Source organism: Leptidea sinapis, chromosome 6, assembly GCF_905404315.1.
Source record: "Leptidea sinapis chromosome 6, ilLepSina1.1, whole genome shotgun sequence".
Taxonomy (NCBI): domain Eukaryota; kingdom Metazoa; phylum Arthropoda; class Insecta; order Lepidoptera; family Pieridae; genus Leptidea; species Leptidea sinapis.
Window position 1 is genome coordinate 3,758,941 of NC_066270.1, and position 24,949 is coordinate 3,783,889.

At 34.2% G+C, this 24,949-nt stretch overlaps 1 protein-coding gene across 5 annotated transcripts in view; it reads left to right on the forward strand.

Annotated features, from left to right (window-relative positions):
• The first annotated feature begins 16,314 nt into the window (after window positions 1-16,314).
• The window catches only part of LOC126964921 (uncharacterized), a 648,802-nt gene continuing 640,167 nt past the window's right edge, over window positions 16,315-24,949 (forward strand). For all 5 annotated transcript variants that reach the window (XR_007729448.1, XM_050808242.1, XM_050808243.1 and 2 more), the window contains exon 1: window positions 16,315-16,630. The gene's annotated coding sequence lies outside the window, so the exon portion shown is untranslated. The remainder of the gene's footprint in view (window positions 16,631-24,949) is intronic.

Below are 24,949 nucleotides of genomic sequence, written 5' to 3' on the forward strand. Positions count from 1 at the left end.
TGGCGCTCTGAGAGAGAAGAAGTGGCGAAAGAAATTCTCCCAGCATTCTTTTTTTGCGCTCTTTTCATCATTTGTCATTTCTATCGCTATAAAATAATCGTAATCTAGTCCCAGTCTGTCCGATCACTTAGATATTCAGCTGTGGAGTCATAGGATTTACGTCAGAGCCATTTTATAAAACATTTAAATTTATTTATAGATAATGCCTGAACAGTGGCTGGGACTATATTATAAAAGTGTATACATTTATCCTTAAAGCTATTTTGTATCTTATGAAGCCTACTAGAATAAGTTACAAGCAATCCCTTATTTCTAGTGTTAAAATACAAAAGATGCACTCAATACCTAGTACGTGGTCATACACGCTTGGGTAGTGTAAGATCTCCAAGGAACTCAGAGCAACGTTATAAATCACTGTCCAAACCAAATCTTGATTTCAGCTTGCCGTTCGCTCATTATAAAAATAATTACTAAACTTACAATAATAACATTTCGTTACTTCATTGTTTATTATTTATTACACAAATAGAATACGTGTTTGTTAAGTGATATTAGCAAGTGAAGCACCTTTATGCTAGTGTGTGTGCGGTTACGGGGTATACTAGTTACACAATTTTTTCTCCCTTAAATAATCATATATGGCCACAAATACTTATAAAGTATCGTTTTTAAACTTTTTCACAACGCACGACGGCATTTTTAAAATATTTTATTGAGACGCAAACTGATCTGTCACAGACGATGATAATTCTCATAATGGTCGCCTGTCGGCCTGTAGTAGTGTAAGTGTGTGCGTGGGGCTATGTATTTAAACGTTAATCGGCTTGTTTTTGTGCTACACTGTTATGTAAGGTGACACGGAGTCCTTATTTTTTTACTAGTCTGTGTTGTCAGTAAGTACTGTTATAAAATGTGGTAAACCCAGTGGTAACCTAAAATTGAAATAACTCTTATTTATGCATTTTATTACTGTGTGTTATTACTATTGTGAAATAAACATAACACATTTTTTTAAAGCTTACAATTCAAAAAACTTTATTCAAACAAACTTACTTAACGTTTCAATTAATTCAATTTGAAGGTCTTTAATTTTAGGTTTGCAGAACCTGTTCTTAGAAAACTCGAAAATACTGATGTCTATGGACATCGGCCGTCAGTATAGTAAAAAGCATCTATTAATTATCATCATTCAAATGTGTAAGAAAGCTCACCCGTTTTTTATTGAATAAAATTGCAAAAAAAAATATTTTAACAAAAAAACAACCGACTTCAAAAACACTGTTCCAAAACAATAGATATAATATGCACTAAGGTGTATAAAAATAATTGCGTATTGTTATTCGATCTAATTAATTAATTTAATTCTAGTTACAATTATTGTTATTTTTGGAATCGTGTCGAATCGAAATCAAATTTGCTGTACGTATGTATAGCAAATTTAACACTTTTATGGTTTTCTCATATATGCCATTGTCAGATTTGGACCAAATAACAATCAGACAACACGGGAAGCACCAGCTTTCAAATAAAAAAAGAATTATCAAAATCAGTTCACCCAGTTGAAAGTTTTGAGGTAACAAACATAAAAAAATACCAACGAATTGAGAACCTCCTCCTTTTTTGAAGTAGATTAAAAAAAAAAAACTGTGACATGTTTTATTTATTGAAAGCTAGGAAATTAATACCGGTAAAAAGTAATTCAACTATAAATAAATAGAGTTTAAGAAATATGTTGGCAAACTTTTAGTTCTGCAGTGTTAATATTATCTTAATCCTAACTGCCTGACTAGAGGACACATAAATGAACATAATATCCAACTGTTGAAAGTCGTAAACGACAGCTTTCCTACACAATTAATCCATATTTAATACCAATAATTATGTAGTAAGCTAAACCGTTATAGTAAATAACATCGTAATGATAGAATTAGCATATTTCTTAACACAGCCCACGTTGTCTGAGCTTAGAGCTAACTATTTCGCCGTATGACATATTAAAAACTCATTCAAATAAGTGTGTAAAGCTGAAAGCAATAAAATCAGGATTTCACCCACGTTCGTCTGTCCCATTCGTGCGAACAAGGCCTAAACCTAACGGTCGAGTGGGCGAACGATAAAGTAAGTGCACACAGAAAGCTGTAATGTAATAATGTATTTCAGCCACTTGATTTGCAACCCATCATTACCCATTAATACAGATCCATGAAAACGAAATGTAAATGATATGACATTCCAGCTTAAAATGTGTTTAGTATATAGCAAAAGCACCCAATGCGTATTCACAGTCATAGCATTAAAAGTTTAAAATATATTATCCTGCTGGATCCAAATAGGTATATAGAACGACGGCGAAGAAATATTAAGAAATGAAAGAGAAGAAGTGTGTGTGAGGTGGCGAGTGAAAGAGAAAGGAGACCTTTAAGTGGCTTTCGTTTGAAGTATGTAGCTGGCAGCGTAACAAGCAGACGATGTATTTTATAAATAGTAGGTATGGTGTTGGTAAAAAGTATTTTGATATCCTATTTATATTGCTTTAAGTAATATTATCTAAATTATGGCATAAATTGCGTATTTTTGTAGCGCTACAGTATCACAAAAGCTGTAATAATTAAATAAATAAAATTAAAAAATATGTAATAAAATAGTCGCCCGGGTGTGTAGAATTAAGCCTATGCACAAAATTGTGAAATAAATGCGTTCGGTGGTTGTTTTCCTGTATAGATATGGTATGGCGATCAAGTGTATATTTATAATAATTAGAATAAAATAGAATATTTTTGGTTATTTTGTCAGTCTGAGCCACCACGCTCGCCAATTAAACATGCGTTTGGGTAAAGTCAACTAATTCCATTTTTAACCGACTTAATAATAATATGGCCAATGAACAAATTGAAAGCTCAACAAAATATAATTAAATCAAATCAAAATCACTTTATTTATGTAGGTCACGGAAATGACACTTATGAATGTCAAAAAAATATTTTTCTTATTAAATAGCTAATCAGAAGAAGTAGCAAGAAACTCATTGCCACTCTTTAATAAAAAATACGGAGTTTTCTAGATATTTAACACATCTTAAAAGAAAACTATTTACTTAATTTTGTAGTGCGAACTTCTACGACGATGACATTTATTTTGTGCGTCTTGAATCAAACTGAACCGTCACGCTCAGCTTTGTAATAATCTTCGGGTGAAGTTAGATTGAGTCAAAAGATGTTAGCAAAGGTATAATTAATTCGCATTATTCACTTCGTCTTAATCAAGTTTTCATTTATTTCATGTGGTCTTTATTACTAGTCTTACGAGTATTAGTATTATATTATTATTATTTTATTTATAATAGTTTTTACACACCGTTTTTTATTATAATATTCCACAATCTAGCACAAATGTGATATTTTTACATATTAATATAGTATTGAAACGCTTGCACTGGAAGAGAGTCCTAATCAAAGAGTCACCGCTTCCTCTAGTGAACTCAGCGACATTTTATTGCATCGATGTGTACACATTTTTTCTCGTGGTCAATGTTAGTATCGGATGCATTTAGCGCACTCAATAAAAACTAAAAACGGATATTCGCGTTTCTTTCGTTTGCACTCTCGAACATTCAAGACTTTGAAAGAAGAAACTTGTCGTTAATTGAACTTATGTCGTTGTCATGATCTTTCTTAGTACTTTATAATTTGTGATTATAGCACAGAAGACATAGACATATCTACTGTGGTTATAGTGTCTTAACCAGCTGTTATAATGACCATTGCATAGTAATTATTATTTTCGGATTTAAGTATTTCTAGCCTACATTTTATATTATTATCAGTATAAAAAAAAGTATTGTGTGGTTTAATGAAACCACGGTAAAAGTGAAACATTTTTTCACATTATAGACATTTAAATAAAAATTTTTGCATGCCATTCCATTAATGGTATAATAATCGCTTAATCAATCTTAATTTTTAACTTGAAAAATTTGAATAATAATGGGGAATAATAAAAACAAACAAAATAGCGTGGAGCACTGGCACAAATGAGTAATAGTCTATACACTACACGGTCAGCTGCTGCGAACTATAGGCGCCGCCCAACCGTCACGTGACATGCAACACACATACGAAAAAGTTTGAGACGATATAATAAAAGTTTACTACTTACAAAAGATAAAAAAATGTTTGCATAAAATTAAAAGAAATATTTATTCGTCATAATTATATATCTGTCACTATTTCCGAAATTTTTACATACAATTGAAATAAAATATACAGCTTCGGGGGCCCGGGTAGATACGGCGGTAGCTACCGCCGTACCCGGGCATTATATTATTAATCAGGGGATTATTATGGCATTTTATCCGTGTAGACTGTAATTTTTTTTGATAAATTATATATTTATGCAGTGTACTTTTTGAATTTTAATAGATATGATGTTATGCTATTATAGTACTCAATAGGTTTACACTTTTGTACATACTTCATACGATGCCTATAAAGCTCACAAAAATCTATATGATTATAAATTATTTTATTAAACTTATTATACTTGATAGCCCTACCAATACTAATAGAATCAAATAATTCTATAAAGACATAAAATACCACAACATAAGAATTGTCTCGGTAAAAATTCTCGGTAAATGATATTAGTACTGACATACAGAACAAAGATTTTGTTGCTAACTTTAATATCAAACTCGAAACCTCAAAAATATTATCAAATTTAAACATAAAACAAGCCCTAAACAACCACAAGACAGCGATACAAATATTTGAATGGTCGAAACATTGAGATACCAAATTCTGTTGTAAAAATATTTAATGCAAACATGTCAATAATGTAATTGTTTGTGAAAGTTTGAGGGTCTTTTAACAGCGTACCAAGCCTGAGTTAGCACTCAGAAAGTTCTCGTAGGTTTCTCGGAAATTAATCAACATGATGACCCCTATAGCCCAGTGGTTAGAGACCCTGCCTACTGAGCTAGTGGTCTCGGGTTCGCATCCCGGTATCCCGCAATCATTCATATGATGAATATGGATGTTTGTTTCCGAGTCATGGATACAAATGTATTTATGTATTTTTTAGTAAGTATATTGTATTAAATATTATATCGTTGTCTTGTACCCATAGGCTATGCTTAGTTTTGGGAAGAGAATTTATGTAAGAGTGTGTCAATATTATTGTATTATTTATTTTATGGACTACAAGACTTTCTTTAATATGAGTGTTAGAAAGATTCTTTAATAGGTTAGTAATAGCTTAAAGAAATTCTTCAAACACACAAAAAAAATCATGGCATTCATGACATTTCACGAAATACCTGGTATTCTCATTACCCTGCGACATAACACAAACAAAACACATCATCATGTTGCGGTTAAAACAAAACAGAGCAGCATGTTAGATTACTTTCCATTCGACAAAATGAGTTCGTGCAAGGCAAATGTACGCGAACTTGGAATAAAATTAAAACAAAGTTGCAGCAATTCAAATTAAAATCTAAAAACAATACGATGTTTGTTTTCTGTCTGGTATGGTATGTCCAATTTTGTTACGGAAAAATGTTTATTTTGCTGCACAGTTTTTAAAAGAGCTACCATTAGGTATTTATTTATTTACTAAGAAAACTTACAGCTATTTATAACTTTGTTGACATCTATTTGTATAACATAAAGCCAATAACTAGTTTTCACATCATCATCATCATCAGCCATTGGAAGACATCCACTGCTGGACAAAGGCCTCCCCCAAAGATTTCCACGACGATCTTGACCAGATCGGCGGTCCATCTTGTGGGGGGCCTACCAACACTGAGTCTTCCGGTACGTGGTCGCTATACGAGGACTTTACTGCCCCAACGGCCATCTGTCCGTCGAACTATGTGCCCTGCCCAATGCCACTTCAGTTTCGCAATTTTTTGAAATAAATTAATATACGATTCTAATTCGTTTAAAACATTACTAGAGAGTTAAGATATTTTATAATCTATAACATTAGTTCTAATTATAGAATTAGTACTATATAAAAAATACATTTTACTAAGTATTTTCCATGTGGTTCAAGAATACCAAGATACCATCAAGATGTTTTTCATTTATAAAATATAATTACAGTTAATAATAATAATAGTATAAAGCTCTGTTCAAACTGAGGCGAATAACGCGCGGGACGCGGGACGCGTTTTAGAGCAATTCGCTCAGTCGCTTAGCCTCTCATACTGACGTGACTTCCCGCGTGTCATATTTGGTTCTTCAGTGGAGAAACATCATGCATTGTGAGATTAATCCCGCCGGGCGTCCCGCTCTTGTTTCGCTTCAACTTGAGCGACTACTCGCGTCAATTTGAACACGTCCATACAAGTTAGCTGACACAATCGGCGCGAACGACTTCCGTCCCGTGTAATGCGCGATAGTAGCCTCAGTTTAAACAGAGCTTAATTAAAGTTTATATTGATTTTATTGATACAATACTTTGAATACTTAGGGGGAAAAGTATGATGTGGTTATCAGATGCCCAATTGCACTGGGTTTAGTAAAAATGTGTCAATTTCGAATGTATGAACTAGGACATACAGATGAAGGGCCTGTTTAAACAATCCGCGATTATTAATCGTTAATTATCTTATGAAACATCCATTACTGGAAATGTTCAAAGTAGCTCACCAAGTCCAATCGAATGATGAGCTTTTAGTTATATATTTGAGAATTCCCGGATGTTGACAAGAGCTTAGTAAATATATTCACAGGGCTTGGACCTCAATTACTAAGTATATGAAATACTACTCTTGTATGTAGACACATGTAAAAAGCAGATATATTGAAAATGAGTAGAGTGTCGCGTTGAACGTCTTAATTATACGATTCTTTAGTTGGATAATATTCACTATCTTAGAAATAATATAACTTAGGCACAAATGTACGAATATGTAAAGTGCCTGTAATAACCATCTCACACCATTTCAACTGGAACACAGTGAATACAAGTGCAGTACTGTCTTGGACGATCGCAGCACAACAGTTAGTTCTACTGTTGCGATATTAAGGGACACTTGACTGTGAAATAAGCCATAGTTCTTTTTCAGCGTGTTCAGATTAATTAGGCATATTTAAGCGGAAATCTCTGGAAGAGATTAATTTGAGATGAGGTCACAGAAGTAATGCTTACACAGAACTCAATTTAGTACTTAAATTTTTACGACTACTCCCTAAAACATGTTCAACGTAACTATCCAACCAGCTATCTAACGCAAAATGCTGACTGAGGTATTCTTGTTACACTTCCACCAATCAGTAGAAGCAATGCAGGTAGAATATTCGTGTTGGATAGCCTGGCTGACCCATTGGCTGAAATACCTGTCAATGCTTGGATTTCCAGCATCTTTTGAGACGTGTAATTTATACAGTATCGCCGTACCGTGGGCCCACGGCCAAGTGTCTTTACAGCACACTGCACCAATATGTAAGACTCACTGAGACTAAAATTTTTGTGACCTATTCTGGTATCTGATCTTTATTATTTGAATCAAGAGCCCCAGAAACAACTAAAGTTTCCTGAAAGCCAGAATACCGAAACGAGTCTACTAAAACTCTAGCGCCATTTGCCCAAGCTACCACCGTTATATTATGACAAGGACGCTTGCCATCGCAATGATTAAACCATATTTAAAATAAGCTATTGTTTCTGAACGATTCTGCTGGGCTTGATTAGAATTTCCCTATAAAATATATACGAGAAATGAGCATGATTCGGTGTCTTAGCTCGGGCATAATCAGCGTGCGGTGCGAGTGTGCGCGAGATTGGTCGCTGGGCGAGCATCGAGCAGGCAGTCAGGGAAGAACTACCAAGCAAGGCGGTTGTGTCGCACGCGCATACCGGGAACACCACGTTCTTATTAACATAATCATAAGGCTTTGTAAAGTGCAGCATGTCGTAATGGACCATTAAAATTACTAGAAAATATAATTTGTATTTATTTATTTAACATCTATAACGAATAAACGCGGGTAAAGTCACGTATATGCAACTATAAGTGTGAAGATATTAAAATGTTCTTTCTGTTTAGAGTCTCGACGAAAATTTATCATGTGTGTAGAAAATGTGAATGAAATGAAAGCCGTGTGTCTTTTATAAAGTTGAAATTTATTTCTTATTTCCTTTATGTAGAATTTATCATGCTTGTTCATTTAAATCCGCCTTTTCTTTTAATTCATAGACTGTGTAAAATGTATGCTTACGTTGAGATGTCTGAGACAATTTGTTATTTTTTTAAAGTGATAAGCCTCACTTCTGGGATTAATTACACAAATTAAATTTTGAAATGAAAATTTATGAACGACGCGGGACTCTCGCGTTCTGTGAGAGTGCTCTTCCCCTGGGCCAACCATTTAGATTTGAAAGAACGACATCTTACCTAAGTCCTTATATGCAAATATTGGGGTTGAGCAGGTTATCAAATGTAAAGTAGATCCTCTAGATTTCTTTTCTATCTATACTTACCATCAGAAAAGAAAAGATTGAGTTTTATGGAGAAGAAGCGGCAAGAAACTCATTGCCACTCTTTTAAATCAACATTTACAGCTTTATAGTTTTATAGGTCGTTTCAATTACAATATAATATGTAAAGTGACTCAACAAAATACTCAAAAGTCAAATACTCAATGTAAGTCTAAAAAGAGGCAAATAAAAACAGGCATGCAGTACAGTAGAAGCATTAATTCATACATACCGTAAATAAATAGAGGTATTTAATCGCAGAACTTACCCTCATCGATACATTCTACGATGCCATCTTTCGAGAATCTCAATTATCCCTTCAAAAACCAAGTCTGTGAATGTATTTTCTATTGCTACTTGAGAACAATTTTTTTAACATGTAAATAATTTCCAAAAAAAATTGTAGTCGGTTGGAGCTCTGGACAGTACAGGGGATGTCGGAGGATTTCTGAAGATTGTCTCATTTTTAAACGCGAAGGTTTGTAGGAATGTTTTAATGAATGTTTACAATTTATTTCAAACGCACATTTTATAGTAACAAATTTATCCTCATAACAAAATAATTACTTTTATCGAATCTGGTATTCAACGTAGATAAACTGCGTCTGTTACACTACATAATTTTGACAAATATCTTAATAGTTACGACGATGACCAACCGATTGCGCGATATTATGGTGTGGTCCGGTGGCAGGTGAACTACTGATTAACTTACATTCAAATTTGCAATTTTATGAAGAGGTCTGACAACATATAGGCTAGATATAGTCACGCTTGGTGCAGGCATATATTATATATTTACTGCTATAAAGCGTCCACGAAGACAACGAAGCTGCAGCTAGTAGACGACGACGAGTCGCGGCTGTCTTATTGCGAGTTTCGCCATGATGGTTTTAAGGTCAGACATCTGCTATAGGTAACCTTTTTTATGACAATAAGGGACGAGACGAGCAGGACATTCAGCTGATGGTAATTGATACGCCCTGACCATTTCAATGCGGTGCCGCTCAGGATTCTTAAAAAACCTAAAAATTCAGAGTGGCACTACAATTGGGCTCGTCACCTTGAGACATAAGATGTTATGTCATGCTTACAATTTACTTCTTCACGGCAGAAAAAGGCGCCGTTGTGCTACCCATAATCTAGCCGGCAACCTGTGCAAAGGAGCCTCCCACTGGTAAATGCCTTTAGTCGCCTCTTACGACGCCCTTGGGCCTGGAACTTTCCTATGTCCCGGGGAAGACAGGGTAACCTGTAGTGAATTAAACCATGAAGCTATCACCAAACAGTTATCATAAATTTTCTTTATGTCAACTTTGCTATAGGGCTTTGCTGCAGCGTTTGACCGGGAGTCACTGGCAATTGAATATCGCTTGCGATTATCATATAGAATGCTCTTTTTATCATTCGATACAACTTCATTCTTCCCGGAGTTCAATATCCAAGCCAAAGTTTCTTCTACGGAAGCGATTAAATAAAAACTGCACGGTTCATTAACCGTATCCTCTACATCCTATGTTTCTTTTAGTAACAGAGCTTGTATTTAAAGTACTATAATATTTCATGAATCCTTATTTACGAGTATATGCTTTGCATTCGGCTAAGAGTAACTTAGAGCCGAAACAACTATAACAAAAAAGACAAAAAAACAGAATAAAATAAATATTTGAGGCGCTCCCATAAAACAAACATGATTTTTATAGGTTTTTATAGATATGGTAAGCAACCCTTCGTGCTTTAGTACGACTCGCACTTGGCCGGTTTTCTAAATCTAAAAAGTTCTTAGCATTATGTGAATATCTCAATTCTGTAACAGCCAAAAAAGGGCAGTTTATCCTATTATTAATATATATTATTGAATTTTTATTTCCGTTTTTTTCATATTAGTGTGATGAATTTATTAGTTTAAGTAAAAGTTATAATATATCCTAATTAAAATCTTAAGTAAACATTGTATTTCAAAATAGAATTTCATTCTGATCCCTTAAAGCAACAGCACCGTGTTCACTAATTTTACGCACAGAAAGCTATTGCGTCAATTCAGGTCGCTTTCCCCTTTACAATCCCTTATAAAAGGGTTGGCTTACCCTTTGAATAAGCTTTTTGTTCGTGCTTCATGACATCTCATAACCAAATGCACTCACAATCTTGACTATACCACACAAGCATACTTCGTATTTTGTTCATTTGTGAATATTTCTTAAGGCTTAGGTAGACAAATAAACAGTCAATTATTATTATTATTATTTGCAGAGGGAGGCTATATGGGTCCTAGTAACAGCAAGTCCAGAATTAAACTATTGTGTTCGCGACTCATACTTATAGCTCGTCCTCAAGCCCTGCCGCGTTTGTGACCGCAGTATCTCCATGGCGCGGAGTATTGCAAACAGCATCTGGGAGAAGGGTATAATCGCCAAGGATGGTGTTAAGCTTATGCATTAGTGGGCCGCAATTGCAGAGGAGATGAAGAGGCGTTTCATCGGCCTCAAGGCAAAATCTGCAAGTTCTTTCGTTTTTTATTCCGACCACACAGAGGTGATTATTTAGGCGACAGTGCCCAGTAAGCATCCTGGTGAGTATGCATAGGCTTTTCCTGCTCAATGATAGGGCTTCAGTCGCATTTCTGTTATTGAAAGCCTTTATCATAGCTTTGGTTTAAACCTGTTGAATTGTTCCTGCGTTTAAGTGCTTCTAGTTTACATTGGTTCCTCAGGGTGTGACGAATGGCGCTCTTAGTCAGTCCGCAAATAGGTTCCGGATCGTATTGGACTCCTGTAGCTCCAACTCTTGCAAGCTCATTGCCTATGATTCCGGCATGCTCTGGGACCCATCTGAGAATCACTCTGTTTTTTATGCCTAATGTGTTTAGGAAGTCAGTGCAGTTTTTGACTAATTTTGACTCAATCAAGTCTGCGTCTAAAGACAACAGTGCTGCCTGACTGTCAGAGTGAATGTATATGTTTTGGTTGAAGTAGCCTTTTTGGATATAATTTTTGATATAAACAGTCACTTACGCGTTATGATTACTGGCTGTTTTTGTTGCCTTGCATTACAAAAATTATTGTTTTGATACGATAGCTACTCCTACAACATGGACTATCTGTAATCAAGTCTCATTATTATCGGTCTAGCAGTTAAAAAAATATACCGCTATTACCAGGTACATAGAAATTTTAATACGTGTGAATTTATTTTATACAATTAGTTATAAGTCTATTTAATTAATTCAAACAAAACAAATCTTAGAACTATATTTACAATACTATGATTACATAACTTTAAAACTATCATTACGGGAAGCGTACCAAGAATACTGTCAGCATTTCCGCGTTTGATAGCTAGGCTGATCCGTTGACCGAGATAGCTGCCAGTGCTTGGGTTTCCAGTAGTTATTGAGGTGCGAAGATAGTACTTTGTACATTCTCCGCGCCTCTGGGCCCCACGGGCCAAATTTCTCGACATGAAATGGCATAAAGATGTATGACTCACTGAGACCGACGTAACTTGGACATGAGAAGAAGCCAGAGTGTCGACGCAAATCACGTTCCACACCAGTTATACGTTGTTTATTAGTCAGATATTAAAAGCACATCTTCGTTTCGATGAGACACAAAAATCACGGCCTGATTTGTATTAATACATACGGTGAATCATAATAGTAAAAATTCTACACTTCAAGATACATAATAGCTTTAAGGGTAAATATATACACTTTTATAATAAAGCCCAGCCACTGTTCAGGCATTATGTATAAATAAATTTAAAACTTTTATAAAAAATGGCTCTGTCGTAAATCCTATTACTCCACAGCTGAATATCTAAGTGATCGGACAGCCTGGGACTAGATTATGATTGTTTTATAGCAATAGCAAAGACAGTACAATATTGTATATTTTATTAAAAAGAGCGCAAAAAAAGAATGCTGGGAGAGTTTCTTGCGCCGCTTCTTCTCTCTAAGAACGCCATTTGTTTCCGAAGCGGTACTATTTCCCATCCAAAATTTTCTTAAAGAGTGAAAAGTAAACCAAAAACTGAAGATAAAAAATCAGCAGATAGAGTTACTGTCTGTACCTACATAATATCTATCATCCACATTAAATGTTTAATAATACAAATCGATAGATAGAGAATCATAGAAATTGTTGCTTTGAGTAAAGACTGTGGATTACTGCACCTGATGGAGGAAAACTGGTTGAAAGCACCTTCTTTGTAAAGTATTTTCACTGAGTTACGAAGTTTCGTTTGGAATTACTTTTCACTTGACCCTCATTTCTTATTCAAGCATCAGTTGTTTTATTATGTTCATAAAATATTAGTATGAAATAAGTTAAGTGGAAATAAATGGTGTGTAATAGTTATTTATGCAACTGTTGTGTAATAGTATCACTCTTCGATACTATTATCATATATATATCTATTACCCACATTCGTGTTTTAATACCTAATTATCTACAGTTGCATACAAGACTTTATCTACACCCAGAATATGAATCCTCTAAAAGATTCTGAAACAGTTGGCTTACTGCTACCATTAAAACATCAGACTGATTATATACTAATAAACTAAGTATTAATGAAACAATTGTTTATTTTAGTGGTAATTTACATTTTGTATAGTTCAATAATTAAAATTCACTCGAATATAATGTTCTTTTGCAGCGTTTAAAATGAATCGCAAATTTTTTGCAAATAAAACAATAAAAATATCGAAGAAAAATGGCGGGGATTCGAATAACCTACTTTTTTTTACGGCGCGCGACGTTCTGGTTGTGTAGAACGCGCGTAAACTAAAATGTTCTTTTTTTGAAATTCGTACAGATACCACGCATCGAGCAATAAGAATGTGGCTGTATGTTGAAACTCTTTGCGAATGAAGGGATCGGAAAAAAAACAAAGGAGTGTTGTTATGAAATTCAGTACAACATTACAACACTCATTTGGATGATGTAATGGTTATTAGAATATTGGGTGTTTTAATGTTGGCAATAAGCTAACTTTTTCAGAATCTTTAATAGACGATTTAAAGGATGGGTGTAGATAAAGTAAATAAAATACATAAAAAAGGTTAGTATCATAGCATAAATATAGAGGTTGTAATCGGAAAATAAAACAAATCTTATTACTATATTTACAAATATGATTACATTAAATTAAAACTATCATTACGGAGAAGTGAAACAAGAATATTGGCAGCATTTCGCATTGGATAGCTAGGCTGATCCGTTGATTGAAATAGCTGCCAGCGCTTGGGTTTTCAGTAGCTCTATAACTGAGGTGCGAAGATAGTACTTTGTACATTTTCCACGCCTCTGGGCCCTACAGTCCAAGTGTCTCGACACCAAACGGCACAAGAACGAGACCAATATATTTGCGACGCTTGCTGTCTTCGGCAGTTGAAAAGGAAATCAAAAAAGCTTCCCATAAGTAATCTAGTGGTAAAATAAAACGTCATAAGACAGAATGACACAATTTCCTAGAACTTGAAGTATATCTGCTAATGAAGGAGATTTGTATTATTGTTATTTAATCTCTACTCTTCAAGATACGAAGGTTAAGATACAAATACTACTGTTAAGTAATATTATCCCGGACGAGGCTGATGCCAAAATCGTTACGATTTTTCTATTTATAGCATAAAATAGAAGCGCAAACGTACCTTTGTTGTTTAAACTAAAACATCAAACACCCTGACACTAAATTAATTAACATAATTTAATAATCGAAAACATTATGCGTTACAAGCAATCCAAACTTAAAGAGATTCAGTGGAAAAAGAACTACAAAAATTCACTTAGGTCTGCTTTCTTAGTTCTTTAAACATTGATTTATTTTCTTCTTTTTTACATTCAAAAAATGATCTAAGCTACTTTAACAATGACTTTGTTTTCATAAGCAATCTAATTGTTACATTGCTCGACGTAAACCAAATTTATCGTAGAAATTGTCGTGCAGATCCTAGTTAGGATTCAAGATAAAAATATTGTTTTGTCTTCGGTCCGTGAAACGTGTGCAATTTTTCAAGAAATTTTACGACATCAAATTGGTCAGAATGACTTTTAAATGTTCCAATATATACATGCATATTATATTGGTTAAGCTTAGGCTGATTGTTGACTGAGAGTGCAACTAAGCATACAAGATTTTATGACCATTCGTCACTGGAACGGTTAGCTCAGATGGGAGCGCTCTCGCACGGAACGTGAGAAGTCGTGGGTTCGAGTCCCACATCGTTCATAAAAAATTGTTTTCAAAATTTATTTGTGTAAGCTAATGTTGTTTAGAATACCAGCCTAGTATATCAGTTAGTGCACCAGCAGCCCGCCCGCACGTCCAAGAGTTACTGAGCTAAAGGCCCTCTCCATCAAAGACTCGCCGCCACTGAACTCTCGACTGAATAAACGGTTTTGTTGGTAATGTGTAAACCTGCTGAAACCGATTCCTCAGGAGTTGTTGACTCGCTGAACACTAGAATGACAATAATTATTTTGTAAATCTAAGTTAAAGTTTAAAAAAATAAGTGACTTAAAAATTAAGTTTTTCGGAAATTGCATCGAACTTGAATCAGCCATTCATTGCACCGTCAGTATTTTCAATAATTTAATCCCGGTGAAATGAAATAATATGTGTAAAAACAGCTAAAATGGTAATTTAATGCTGTTCAATGGATTTACTTCTATAAAAGTTAAGTTTTTATGAAATTTATATTTGTTCAAAGATTATGATTTCGTTTTATGAAATTTGTGATGTTACGGCTACTGCAATTAGGGTTGCCAGTTTCTCTATATGATGTAGAGTATGGTGGATTTTTGAGAACCTAAAATATAGAGTACATATTATTAAAATGGAGTTTCAGTTATAAGATATTTCCAAGCTTTTTTTACTGCAAGAAATTGACATAATTTTATATTAACTAATTTTTGCTGCTCACAGACACGACCGAGAATACTTAATAGCTAAAGAGATTTAAAAAGAAAGTCTTGTATGTCATATTTATGACTATAAATAAGTCTATTTTGGTAAAAAATACTATTCAAGCGAACTAGTATTTTAATTTATTTTTATGAAAATAAGGGACGAGACGAGCAGGACGTTCAGCTGATGGTAATTGATACGCCATGCCTATAACAATGCAGTGCCGCTTAGGATTACTGAAAAACCCAAAAATTATGAGCGGCACTATTGTGGCGCTCGTCACCTTGAGACGGTAGATGTTAAGTCTCATTTGCCTAGTAATTTCACTAGCTACGACGCCCTTCGGACCGAAACACAGTAATGTTTACACATTACTGCTTCACGGCGAAAATAGGCGCCGTTGTGGTTCCCATAATCTAACCGGCATCCTGTGCAAAGGAGCCTCCCACTGGGTAGTATTATTACATATGGGTAGATAATAAAGTACACTTAAATTAAATATATTACAGAACTCTATATTTGAGTAAGGCTAGCAACCCTAATTGCAACAATCTTTGATTATTTTTTTAACGGCTGTATTCTCAGGCAAAATTATATCCACACAGACTCACACTAGACACTCACATTGGACATTCTTAGGGTAACACTTAAGTGTAGGTACCACGTTAGTTAATTGCCTACGCTGCGATCGCAAAGTCAATATGCAAACAACCTTTACGACCTGTCTACGACATAAAAAGTCCTTTTGCATTCTGCACTTTACAGCCGACTCCTTACACATTCTCTTTCCACGCATAACACATTTACCTATCCCGTTTTCACCTCAAAATCATATTCGGTAGTTTTCGTTTATCCTCGGATGCACTGGCGGTGTTGCCAAAGCTAAATAATTTCTATTCAGTCGCTTTCCGACAGTCGAGGGAGAGAGTTACGTTCGCCGCTCGGCTAAAACATCGCGAGTGAGTTCGTTGTTACTAAGAACTCTATATTCGTTCGAGTGTGTGGATTTCTGAACTAATCTGTTTATGTGAAAATGTGGTTTCAGTCAGTGTTTCAAATGAACGGATGCGTTATGATTATATGTAAACATCAATGAAATGGTAATTTCAGAACTATATTATTTTGACGAGAGTAACATTTAATGGATCGTTTTAAACGGGTAACGAACGGAAGCGATGAATGAGGTTTCAGCGAAATATTATTTACATTTGCCGCGAAATTGTATATTAATGTAAGTATTGCTTGTATATATTTTAGTTAGTAGTTATTTATTATAATGTTATTCTTGATAAATAATAACTACATACACGTGAAATTGATTTTTTAATAAGATTTTTTTTATGAAAATAAGGGACGAGACGAGCAGGACGTTTGGCTGATGGAAATTGAAACGCTTCGCCCATTACAATGTAGTGCCACTCAGGATTCTTAAAAACAAAAATTCTGAGCGGAACTGCAACTGCGTCACCTTGAGACTTATGATCTTAAGTCTCAATTGCCCAGTAAGCTCACTAGCTATGGCACCCCTCAAATTGAAACACAGTAATGTTTACACATTACTGCTTCACGGTAGAAATAGGCGCCGTTGTGGTACCTACCCATAAATATAAGATTTGCGTTGTTTTTTCAAAGCACTGTTATCAGGGTGGTATCCATTTATTTACATCTATACAATATTATGAAAAGAAAATATTAGCTTTTTTATTTTTTATTGAAAAATTCTCATTCAAGCAAATGAATATACTTAATTATCAGAACTTTTCATGTAAAACATAAGCAATGTACGTTATATTTCGTGAAGAGTTAGATAATTCTATATTTTATAAGATAGATACGGATCCATAAGCTAATTAATTCATATAATAGATATTTAAAAGCAGAGGCATATAAACATTTAAAACCTAGTAAAAGTCAGGAACAGCTGTTTGTAAATTATGTTTGGTCAAATATCAATTATATAACTGTTATAATACACATCGTAAAGTATATTTAATTGGACAAAATATCATAAAAACGGTATTCGTACTTCGTTCTCTACATCCTACGCAAAAAAATTGAAATACTTTGAGTGGGCGCGGACACACGCTTGAGAGTTCCATTTTTTACTTACAAGCTATTATTTAAATATAGGACTTCTTCTTCTTCACGTGCCTCTCCATAACTGGAGGTCAGCAGTCAGCTTCTTAAACTCTTCGTTGTCCATGGCTAAGCGGAATAGTTCTTGGACTGTCTTTGTACCAGTCCACTCCCTTAAAGTTCTGAGCCTCTTGGCTCTTAAGTCTTCTTCTTCCAACACCTCTTTTCCCAGCAATGATAGGGTTAGAGGTATATTGTATAGACCAGGAAACCATTGGAGAAAACACGGACAAGTTACAGAGAGATGGAAGGCTTTAGTGGAGCCCATACTCAAAAATGGGTTTTCATCTCTGAAAGAGAAGAAAGCTTATAATAGGTACTACCTACTAGTATTTAAATTAACGATACACTAAACTACTTCGGAAAAAGTTAATGAGAAATGGCTAGAAACTCATTGCCACCTTTCAAAATCAATAATTATAGTCACAAAATTATAATATTTAATATAAATACAAAGGACGCAACAAAAATATTCATAAATTTTCATAAGACTCATTAAGAATCAAAAGTATGGATAAAAGAATATACATTAATAGCACACACTGTGAATAAAACAAAAGTTATTCTGTTTGCATTTTATCAACATGTGAAATAATTATAGTATGGTATAGTATTGGTAACACTATTTCTTATTAGAATCCTCTTAAACTGTGATATTTTGAAGTGAAAACTTTTTCGGGCGCACTGAACATCTTATCATATATCATAATTTCAAAACTATTGTCTATATCCCTTCTAATATTATAAATGTGACTGTAAGTTTGTTTGTTATGCTTTCACGCCTAAACTACTGAACCAATTTTGATGATATTCAGTAGGTCTAGGTGGTCGGGATCAAAAGTTATTCAGCTTCAAACATTTACCATAGAGTTACATTGAAAATGAGGTTTAACGCGAGTAGTAGTAACTGTATATCTATACTGTATGACTTTGTAGAACAAAATAAAGAATAAAAACATTTTTTTTTGACATTAATGCGATTCATTGGTTTGGAATTAAGTATTAAGTCATTCACAATGTTTATTAAACAAACAAAGACATAACACAACAGTTTTCAAACTCTACCTCATTTCGAAGCGGTAGAGTTTAAAAGAAATCAATAACGTTTACATATTTTAATTCAAAATAGTATTTAAAATCACTTCTTCAACGTCAAAAACTACCAACCATTCGAAAATTTATGCTACCTGAGAAGAACGAGCGCAAAAAATACGGTGGGATTCTTGTTTTTTTATTAAATTTTTGTCACAAGAAAATTTACCCCATTCCCAACATTAAGAAAATCATTTATGTCAATGCAACCTTTACCACATTAACGTTTTTTGACAGTTCTTTTCAATAAATGTATTCATTATAAAATCCAAAAAATACCAATATCAGTAACATTATTCCTTTAAGAATATCGTTAATTTGGTAATAAAATTTTATGCTGACATTACTATAAATGTTAACAAGACATTAAATTTTATTTTATACTGATAAGATCTTACACCTCTTAGAAGATTCTAATAGGATTTGGAATGGTCATTTAAAGATCCGATGAAATAAATATGGTTGTAACATAAATTAACCAAGATTCAAATTCAAAGAGGAGAGTTTCTTACGCCGCTTCTTCTCTCTCAGAGCGCCAGTTGTTTCCGAAGCGGTAGTAGTATCCAGTATATTAGAAATGTCATCAAAAAGAATTCTAAAGGAATCAATTTTGAGAAAATAAATGTCTTTTATGCCAATCATATTTTTATTCAGAATAGGATATGAAATCACTTAAGTAAGTCAAAAACTACTACTCATTCGGTAATTAATGCCCCAGAAAACGAACGGGCTCAATTAGTATTTTTTTAGTATCAAAATTCATAACGAATGTATAATTGAAAAAGCCCTTTTTTTATAAAAGAGTGGGCAAACTGTCAAGAGGCTCACGGGATGGGAAGAGGTGAGGCAACCGCCCATGGACAACCGCAAAAACAGGTGTGTCAAGAAATGCGTTGCCAGCCTTTAAGGTGGGAGTATGCTTTTTTCTTGAAGTTCCCTAAGTCGTATCTCTTCGGGAAAACCGTAGCCGGTAATTGATTCCACAAAGTGCCTGTGCCTGACGGCGCTTGCTCTATTACACAAACTATCGTATCATTAAGAAAGTCATTTATGTTGAGTGAATGACGTATAACTTACTAAATTGCTTAGATTAACAAGAGCGAAATCTCAACTCAATTTCTTAATATGAAAATATTTTGGTTGAGCATCTTATCAACTGTAAAATAGATCCTGGAGATGAAGCGACAACCTGAGAGTTGAACAAGGCATGCAATTTTTTATGACGATACGTCACTCGAACGGTTAGCTCAGTCGAAAGAGCACTCGTACGGAACGCGAGCGGTCGTGGTTTCGAGTCCTGCTTCGTTCATAAAATTTTGTTTTCAAATTTTATTTCTGTGTAAAAAATAATTTTTGAGAATGTTGCTTTGTTTGATTTAACTCTATCACGGCCAAACTACGAACCTCAAAGATGAAGAAACTCAGTTTGGACATAGTTTGAGTTAAGAGAATGAACATAGGCTACATTATATCCCGAAATTTGAAGAGATCCCCAGGGAAGCCAAGCAAGAGCAAAGAATGAAGTCGTTAAAAAGTTTTCATAGTTTTTTTCTTTTTACGAGAAGCATAACCCCTTACGTGGGGGTGCATAAAAATAGTTTGTCCGCCAAGTTTCGGCATTCCATATTTAGTTTAGAATTATGTCATTTACGGGCAATTTCTGTATAAATTCGTAATCCTAAATTTGCTTTCTGCATTCCAATAACTAATCTATGGAATTCTCTTTTAATCTATATTTAATATCTAATGAAGATCAGGGATTTATTGATGCATGGCATACAATCTGGACACTGGATTCAAAATATTTTTTAACTAAAGATTGCATAAAAAATGTGGCTGTTAGCTAAACATGCATTGCCATTCAAACTTCACGTTTAGATCGAAGCGCCATAGCTAATGAAATTAATGGGCTAATGAAACTAAACATAATGAAATAAATATAATTGGAGATGTGCCGATGATGACTTTGGCCGACTAGCCGACTAGCTGACTAGCCGATTGGTCGGCTGTATACATGCCGACTAGTTTCCATTTTTGCATACGTCCAATGTAAGGTGATTAATTACAAATAGCCATACAACTTGCTCACGAGTCTCATACGCACTTTTTCAACACACTTGCTAGGAAAAAACAAACATATATTGCATTTAAATTTGTTTAATTATTAAAACTGAAATGGTGCGCAAGTGTTTTTAAGCATACGCAAAACTTAATGTGAATCATTACATAATATAACAATACAGCCTACTTCAAAATTATAATTTCAGTGATAAAATGCATATATTTTATAACAAATTATTTTGAATTCGAAATAATTTTATATTTAGAAATGGTTTTTCGTCATAATTAGGGACACATTTATTGATTCCAAAAATAAAGCCTTTTAATTCCTGCAGATTTTTATTTGTGCTGTTTATACCTTCAAAGAAAGCGCGTACATCTTCCTTAAAGGCCGGCACACTCCTGTGACTCTCTGGTGTTGCAAGAGAATGTGGGCAGCGGTGATCACTTCACACCAGGTTACTCGTACGCTCGTTTGTTCTCATCATCAACATCATAATCAGCCGGAAGATATCCGCTGCTGGACAAAGGATTCCCCTAAAAATTTCCAACGACGATCGGTCCTGCGCTGCCCTCATCCAACGTATTCCGGGAATCTTGACACCAGATCGTCGGTCCATCTTGTGGGGGGCCTACCAATACTACTATGTGCCCTGCGCACTGCCACTTCAGATTCGCAATCATTTGGACTATGTTGGTAACTTTTGGTTTGGATCTCCTATCCGTAGGAGAACCAAAGTTACCATATCATTTCTGATTCGATCTAGCAGGGAAACTCCGAGCATGTTATGTTAGTCCTCACATACCAGAGGAATCACAGAAGCGGTGTATGCCTTTTAGAAAGGTACTCTAGAAAGCTCATTCCACAGCTTAGTTGTACGTGGAAGAAAGTTCCTTGAAAACGCATTGTTTTTCAAGAATCCTGAACGTTATTGTAATTGGCAGGAGTATCTTTCAATTAGGTGAATTGCTCACAAATTTTGGAAAAAATGTGAAAAAGGGACGACCTTTTTCACATTTTTTCCAAAATTTGCTCAAACCGTATAATTTCCTTTCTAAAAGTTTACTGGAGTGATCAAACAATCTAATTTTACAAGAAAACATTAACTTACGAAATACTGGATCAGAATTCATGCAAAGGTAATTAAACGTTATTAGAAAAATTGTTCTATTCGGCGCGTGGGAGTCACTCGCTCATTGAAACCTGATTCCGTGACCATTCCTGTTCCATCCTCGCTTCATTACTCAACACATCAATGGATCTTATTTATATTCGACCACTAATTGATTAAGCTCTGACGCTATTGTTTTTTTTAATAATCGGAACAACAAACAATGGGAATTGATTAAAAAGTCGTCGAGTCATTAACTTTATACGTCCGGGGATAAAATGGCTTACTACTGTTTCAACTAAGGGTTCGGTACCATTGTTAACATGTTTTTGTTGCCTTAGTACTTTTTATGAAATATTTGATATTTAAAATGATTTTACCCTTGAACACGATTCATATATATATACTGTATTGATTGAAAAGAGTGGCCGTTGAGTTTATTGTATGTTTTTCTCACGAGCTCTACTTTTCCCGAACATATGGTAGATTGAGTAATTTAAAAGAAATATTTATAGTGACGATTCTAAAACGCTTAGTTTTAGCCTAATTTATTAGATTTATTGACTTTGACTTTGACCTGAAATACACAAAACAAAGCAGCCACTTAAGAATGTATTAAGGCGCGAACTAACTAGGATTGTAAACGCTACAACCAATAAATAGTAAAATATTTGTGTTGATCATGTGGCTAAGCTGCAAATGGGCATTTATTTTAATGGTTTTGTTTTGTTTATTCAAAAAATACATATTAAATTGAATAATTGTTCTGTTTAAATTTTAAAAAAATACTAATTCTATTAAGTTCTTTTAAAAAAGAATATTGTTATCGCTGAAAATTCAGAGATTTTCAGACTTCCAAATTTTTTATTGGATATTTCAAATTTTATATAAATATTCTATTCGGTTCTAATTCTTCTTTATGTTCTTCTTTTTGTACTGTATTTTTTGCGTTGGAATATTTTCATTGCGTCTTATTGTAATCGACTCTCTAAGAAACTATTTTTTTTGGATATTGAGGTATGACCGCGCCTTAATAAAACGAAATCTGAATACGGCTGGTTTCTTTTACATCACAGCGTATAATAAAATACTGTAGGCACATCAGAAGCTCTTTTCATTAGAAATCATTAGAGATCGTATAGAAATAAATAAAGCCTACACTAAGTATTTTATTGTTGGATCTCGCTCGCTGCCGTCAAGCGAGGCTTATGATTTATTTGAGGTCGTATCATTCTGTTTACTTAAAAGTATCGTGATTTTTATAAAAAATGTTTTCTTCTTTTATATATTTGATTTATATGTCTCTACGGGCTACAGTTACCGGCTGTTATTTATGAAGGATTATATTACTTTTTAATTCGTAAACTATTACTACAAATTTTATGAGGTTGGGTAAAATTAATTAAGTTATTTGACGTTTTGAGGGTTACTTACCCGAAGTGCTAGCAAATCGATCTATCTATATATATAAATACTGAATTGCTGTTCGTTAGTCTCGCTAAAACTCGAGAATGGCTGGACCGATTTGGATAATTTTGGTCTTGAATTATTCGTGGAAGTATAGGGAAGGTTTAAAAGGTGAATAAATAGGAAAATGCTTGGAATTAAATAAAAACAACATATTTGTTTTTCCAGTGATGCGTACCCCGTCGAATTTATTGATACAACGGTTTGACAGTAATTATGCTGTGAAACAATTTTATTACAGCAACAGGGTGCATTTTTACGAAGCAATTCGTTGACAAATTCCTAAAAAAAAAACACAATTTTATTTATTATATACAGAACAACGTCTGTCGGGTCAGCTAGTAATATATAACTTAGACTCTACATGCAGTCTGCTTCCGTCTGAGACGACTCCGGTACATTAATGAACCTACTAAGTTCTTTTTTTTTTTTTGAAAATAAGGGACGAGGCGGTAATTGTTACGCCTTGCCCATAACAATACAGTGCCGCTCAGGAGTCTATTCCTAACTTCTTCCAGGACATAAATGTTTTTGAGTACCTAGTCCTTACAAATTTGTGAAATAAAATATGTTCATCATATTATCAGTTCATCGTATTACATGTGCGAAGTTTCTATCGCAATATTTTCTTTACTTTTACAATTTATTATAATAATGAGTACGTTATGAACGGCCAAATTTCATATAGAATTTGTGCAAAAAAGCAGATATATAGAAGGTAATTATTTCTTGAAATTTGTATATTCTGCCTCGATAGAAACCAAGATATAATTCACAAGATACCTATAAGATCACTCTCATCATCTTCTTGTATCTTTTTGGGAAGTCCAATTCTTCAACTTTTTGAGAAACGTCAGCTCTATACAAAAGATATAGTAAGATTCATGAAAAGAATCAGTCTTAGCAGTGAGCTTTTATTAACACTGGCTATCACTATAGATGACATCGCTTATAAAATGCTCACAGAATACCTTTATTTATTTATGGTGTATGTGCACGATGCAGCTACTGTACTCAATAACTTTTGTATTAATTTACATTTACCTTTTTCGACTTACTCGTGTAAGACATTGACTATTTGACGTTTGAGTGTGTCAGATGCATCATTTTATATTTTACATATTATATTGTAATTTGAAATGATTTTTAAATCGATGTATTTAAATGTAAATCTTGATATAAAAGAGTGGCAATGTGTTTCTTGCTAATTCTTCTCATTAGCTCAACCCTTACGAAGTAGCGGTAGATTCAATAAGAAAAATTTATTTTTTTGACATTCAGAAGTGTCATTTCCGTGTTCTACGTGAATAAACTGATTTTGATTTGATTTTTTATTTGATTTGATTGCTTTCAGTGAAACAGGACTGCACTGAACTGTTACAAAGCCGCTTTAAAAGAATGCTGGGAGAGTGTCTTGCGCCGCTTCTTCTATCTCAGAGCGCCATTTGTTTCCGAAGCGGTAGTAGTATTTAGTATATTAGAAATGACATCAAAAATAATTCTAAAGGTATTAATTTTGAGAAAATAAAAGCCTTTTATGCCTTTTACAAACCATAACCATACCTGTAAGTATTTTTAAAGAAAGATGCATTACCAGTGGGAGGCTCCTTTGCACAGGAAGCCGGCTAGATTATGGGTATCACAACGGCGCCTATTTCTGCCGTGAAGCAGTAATGTGCAAA